Here is a 6000-nt window from a genome sequence, read left to right as displayed (position 1 = left end):
CCCAGACATGGCTGTGGTGGCCATTTGATCAGTGAGCCTACAGATGGAAGATCAGACTCTCTCTCTCTCTCTCTCTCTCTCTCTCTCTCTCTCTTTCCCTCTTTCCCTCTCTCTCTCTCTTTCTCTCTCTTCCTCTTTTTCCCTTCTTTCCTCTGTCCCTCCCTTCCTCTCTTTCTCCCTCTCTGCCTTTTGTTGAAACTTAAAAAAAAGACTATTAAAAGTAGTTAGTAAAACATGAAGGCAGCATTTATTTGCCACATTTGAAATACAAGGGAACCTCAAAAATCATAGAAAATCATATATTTGAAAAACTGTATGGATCACTTCTCAACCTTTTGAATAGGAAAAGGCATAAAAACAAGTCTTTTTGCACCAAAATAAACTTATTTTCTAGTGCCATTTTCAAGAAATTCTTTGAAGTTGTCCAGTTTTTGGCCAAACAGTGCTCTGTGGGAGGAGAGGGCTGCTTGGGTGCGGCAGCCCCGCAGCGGCACGCCTGCTCTCTGCTCCGTAGGTGCCAGGTTCCTTTCCTACAAATTGTGACTGTCAGAATATCCTCGATCCCTGCCGGCTGTCTCCTGGAGGGCCGCGTGGTACAGGGCTTGTAGCCACTGAATTAAGGGCAAGGATGGCTGCAGCAGCCCCCGCATGAGTCTAGGATGCTACAGTCTGGGTGTTCAAGCAAGCCGTGTCAGTTGAGTTCCTTCCATTCAACTCCCTGGCACCTGTAAGCCAATAACAGACATCTTTGCCAATCTCCCAAATGGCAGACACTCCACACGGTCCCCAATTGTCTCTTAAGTTGTTGGGATCTCCCACCTTGCTGGCTAAAGTCCTGTGTTTGTCTTTAACTCTACTAGAGCACTCAACTGTACAATCCCTCTAACAGTGCGGTTCTGAGCAGCGCAACATCATTTGCATGACGCTGCCGCATCTCCCCAGCCTCAACGGCCTCATGCAGGGACCTGCACTTTCTGACATCATGTGGATTCTATCTTAGTGTGCCTGCAATGATGCTGTTGTCCTTTATTGCTGTCGCTATTGGTAATGAAATTATGGCTCTACCCAGCTTTTAATTTTAGGACAAGTAAATTTTCAGACATCATTATCTTGTCTATACTGCATTTAACTCTTTGGCCTTCAATAAATATTGCAAAAATTTCATTAGATTCCTCTGAGGTTTACTCAATTTAGATTTACACAGTGAATTCAATATACTGGAAATATATATGAAGTATTCATTAAGGAAGAGCATTTCTGCAGAGTTGCATGATTAGCGACAGTTGTCTTGGAAATCTGTTAACAAGTATATATTTCTTGCAAGATCGCTTCATTGTAATAACTGTACCGTATAATTCTGTATGGAGCTATATTCCATGGCAGCTTATTTTCTTCATAGTTAGAGGCAAAGTGTACATTTTGCTTCAAAGTTTTCTAAAAGGATATCTTTGGACATGATTCTGTCAGTCGTATTATTCTTGCATAAGGGCATCTAGTTCAAATTGTAGTAACGCCAGCGTAATACAGAGTGTACAAATACCCCCTGCCCAGAACAAACTGAGCATGCTCCACACAGCCCGACAGACGGGGCCGCACAGTCCCCATGTCCCGACGGCGTCTGTGACCTAGCAGCGCTTCCCTGCAGGCTTACTGCAGGTCATGCCCGAGCTGTGTGTTCATATACATATTATTGTTCACAAACACGTAGGTAAATAGACACTTCAAACAGTTTGTGGAAAGTGAAAATGAAAATATTATTTTATCTTGGTGCAAAAAGGTTTGAAGTCCATACTTAGAAATGCATATCATGCAAGAAAAAACTACAAATTTGAAAAGTCCTCGTGTGTGTGTTGTATATTATACCATATATATCATTCACTGCTAAACAAAATATTATACTATGTTATATGTTCTTTAAGACTGACAACAATGAAGTATAATAGTGACAGTACTCCCATCTACTTGGGTATTCAGTACTCATGTACTCAGTACTGCATGGAACACTGCTTGGAAGCCCCTATCGTGGATCTCACACTTTGAGATGAGTTTGCTTTTATCTTTGAAAACTGCAACAGGAGCAAGGAGGAGGATGGCCCAAGTTTTAACAGAAAAGGGAGCAAGTTAAACATATTGACTGGATGGAACAGGAGGTGACCCCAGAAAGAGTGTGCCTACGTTACCCCGGTCCTGGCGGGCAGTCACTCAGGACTCACGGGGGTGAGGTGAGCCTAGGAGCGCCATTGAGGGCTGCAGCGTGCAAGCATTCATGGGGAGGAGGAGGAGGAGGACGGCCACAGGACCATGGAAAATGGACTGGCTGGGAGAAGGCCGCCAGAGCAGCAGGAAGGGAGGTGAGCTGGTTGAGTCGTACCGCGAGTAGTAGGTGGAGCCCTAAACCCATGGAAGGATGACAGAAGTGCAGGGCTGGGCCAGGGCATGCTGAAACACAGCAGAACAAGGTGGCTGGGGATTCATTCATTCACTCATTCATTCATTCATTCATTTGGTTTGTGCTTGATCAGCTGAGTATCCAGAGTTGGAACTAGATGAACTCCAAAGTGCTGCTCTGCCACTGCGCAGCTCTGACTCTGGGGGAACATGCTTGCTCTCACTTGTGCCTCTTCTGCGCCAGCTGCAAAACTGGCAGCAGGAATCACCTGTTCCCCAGGTTTGAGAATCATGTGAGCTAAATGAGTCAGATATTTCTAATCGTGCCAGGTAGGCAGATCTCAGGAAACACAAACCTCCAGTGTGTATGTATTTGTGTGTGAATTCTATGCCAGCCACTGGTGTGTGTGTGTGTCTGTCCGTCCTATGCCAGGCACTGTTGTATGTGTGTGTGTGTATTCTATATCAGGCACTGTTGTGTGTGTGTTTTCTATGCCAGGGACTGGTGTGTGTGTGTGTATTCTATGCCAGGCGCTGTTGAAGGAACTACAGGTGAAGCAGCAGCCGAGGAGTCCTGAGGATCTATAATACAGTTGGAGAAGCAGAAGTGAAGTTACACAGATCTTTATGTAAAGGAGGAGGGACCAGAGTGGGGGAACTGAAGGAGGAAAGCCATGTGATCTGGGCTTCCTTTTCATCCTAAGAGGAGTACTTGAATGTAGCTTGCAGCGTGAGCTGCAGCAGCCTCATGGAGAGCAGGGTCTAGTGCTGCCATGCAGAAGGCACAGAGGAGCCACAGCCCTAGGCAGGGACCCTGCCTGGCACAGAGGACAGAGGAAGGGGGCCGGTGAGTACCAGCATGCAGGGAGGGCAGCAAGTGATCTGGGGATGGGGTGAGGGGCAGAGCCCTTGGGGTTCTCCAACTTAGTGTCAGTTGAAGAAATTTTAAACGCAGAAATGCCTGGGGCCTGCCCCTGGAAGGTCAGTTGTTTTATTCATTTACTTATTTTTTTTTCTGTTCTTACATTTATCTTGCACTTGCTGGTTCACTCCCAGCAAATGGAAATGTAAGCTGCTGTGGATTTCCCACATGAGGCAGGACTCAAACACTTGGGCCGTCTTCCACTGCTTTCCCCGGGACGTGAGCAGGGACTGGGTGCAAAGGTAGCAGCTAGGACATGAACCACAGCTTGCGTAGGGTGCTGGTGTTACAGGCAGCAGCTTTACCTGTGATGCTACAATGCTGACCTGAGTCCAGTTATTATTTTTTTAAAGATTTTTTAAAAAAATTTTTATTGGAAAGGCAGATATACAGAGAGAGGAGAGACAGAGAGGAAGATCTTCCATCTGATGATTCACTCCCCAAGTGAGTGCAACGGGCCGATACTATGCCGATCCGAAGCCAGGAGCCTCTTCTGGGTCTCCCACACGGGTGCAGGGTCCCAAGGCTTTGGGCCCTCGACTGCCTTCCCGTGCCACAGGCAGGGAGCTGAAAGGGAAGCGGGGCTGCCAAGATTAGAACCGGCGCCCATATGGGATCCCGGGCTTGCAAGGCGAGGACCTTAACCACTGCACCATTGCACCGGGCCCAAGTTATTATTTTTAAGATTCATTTTATTTATTTGAAAGGCAGAGAAACAGAGAGAGAGAGAGAATGACTCAATCTTCCCTTCCCTAGTTTACTACCCAGATATTCTTCACATGCAATGCTGGGCTAGACTGAAGCTAGAAGCCAGAGCTTTGTCCAAATCTTGTGCGTGGGTGCAAGGGCCCAGGGATTTTGGCTGTCTCCCACTGCTTTTCCAGCAGCTGGATCAGAAGTTGAGCATCCAGGAATTGAACTGGCACCCACATGGAATGCCAGCATTGCAAAAAGTAGCTTTAATCGCTACACCAGAGGACCAGCATTGAGAGTCAGCATTTCTGAAAGCTCCCTGGGCGACTAATGTGCACAAGGCACGGGGAGCCACTGCTGTGGACAGCGGGCAGAGCCTCGTCTGTACGTCGTTCAAAGTGCACTGGCGAAGGGCACAAGTCCACGGCCCGTGGACCAGGGATGCTTGCAGAAACGGCAGTCATGAGATCTGTGAGACGCTGTGGGGGCTGGACACAGAAGGGCCTGAAGGAGGACACCTACAGCGAGGAGCTGGCAGGAGGTGCTCGGGGTTGGTGCTGGCAGGCAGAGCTCAAAGTGGGCTGGCAGGCAGAGCTCAAAGTGGGCAGAGTAGGAGTGCAGGGGAAGATGGCTGTAAGATTTTTGGTTTGAGAAGCTAAGTTAGTTGGAAGGAAGATGTTTGACGCAGGACTGACAGTAGATCTTAAGACGCGTTAGTTTGGAGGAAAGTATTTGGTGTGCACACGGAGACATGGGGTGTGTGGCTGCCAGGCTCTTCCACAGGCACTGAGCGTCGGAGACACCTGCTAAGTGTGACCCGGCTGTGATTCTAGATGAGGCCATGTGGCCTCACTGTGCTGTCAAGATGGCCCAGACATCTTCACGGGATCCGAAGGTGAAATTATAAATGCTTTGTGTCATTACTGTTAGAGGAATTGTAACATATAACTTATGGCCATCAAGTTTTTAGAATTGGAGGGGAATGCGATGTTCATTTTGTTTAGAACTCCTTTATAAGATGAATGCTTTCTCAAATCATTTGGTTCTGTGATCATTTCAACTTTGTCAATATTAAAAGGTGATTTTCCCCTGGCCATGGGATGTCTTCACACGCACGACTTCATGTAGGTAACGTGTGTAGTAGGCATCTCAGTCCACCTAAGCTGTGTGACTTATGTCTGATAGTAACATGCCAGTGTAACTTGAATACATTTTGATATTGGTATAATTGAACTCCCATGTTTTCTTAGTGCAAAGAAATGAACGATAGTGAAAGGGCCCACTGTTGTCAAGTTTTGGACAGAATAGCATGTTACTGGATTGTTCCTTTGAGAATGTACTGCAGGCAAAGAGGTTTAACAATGTAGTATTGTTATTTCTATGAATATTGGAACATTGTATTATGAAGTAGAATGAAACACCTGTTTCTAAAAGGTCATATCATCCTGGCTGCCCTAAAAAGTTTACTAGTATTCTCCAACTGCCCCTTAGATGCGCATCGTCAAACGTAAGGCATTCTCCACCCAAGCGTGGAAATGACGCCCTTTCATTTGGGACCCGTGATCGAATGGAATCTATTTTCCTTGGATCAAGATCCAGTGTTTCAGGAATGCCTGCAGGTCTGGGTAGTTGCACATCTTAGGTTATTTGGGATCCAATTTCATGTTTTGTTCATAGGGAAAGCCAGAAGGCAGATGCTCCAGCCCCAAGCTTGCTCCTCATTCCCAGTCCCCCAGGCCTGCTCAGGGTGAACACCCCAACCCTCCCGCCCCCCCAGTTAGGACTTCTTTATTTCTCTTCCCAAAGGGATACACACTGGACTATCACAAGAGCTCGTGTTCCCATCCAAACTCCAATTTCTGTTGAAGTTTGGCTCCATAAAACTTAGAGTTTCCATGTAGAGGATATTTGATTTACTTCTGTAAATATTTTTATAACAGAGTGTAGCATCTAAATAGTCGTTAAATGTTTATCTGGAATCTACTGTAGAACAAAAG

Source organism: Ochotona curzoniae, unplaced genomic scaffold, assembly GCF_017591425.1.
Source record: "Ochotona curzoniae isolate NIBS_2020 unplaced genomic scaffold, NIBS_Ocur_1.0 contig_908, whole genome shotgun sequence".
Classification (NCBI taxonomy): Eukaryota; Metazoa; Chordata; class Mammalia; order Lagomorpha; family Ochotonidae; genus Ochotona; species Ochotona curzoniae.
Note: the sequence above shows the minus strand (reverse complement) of the source record.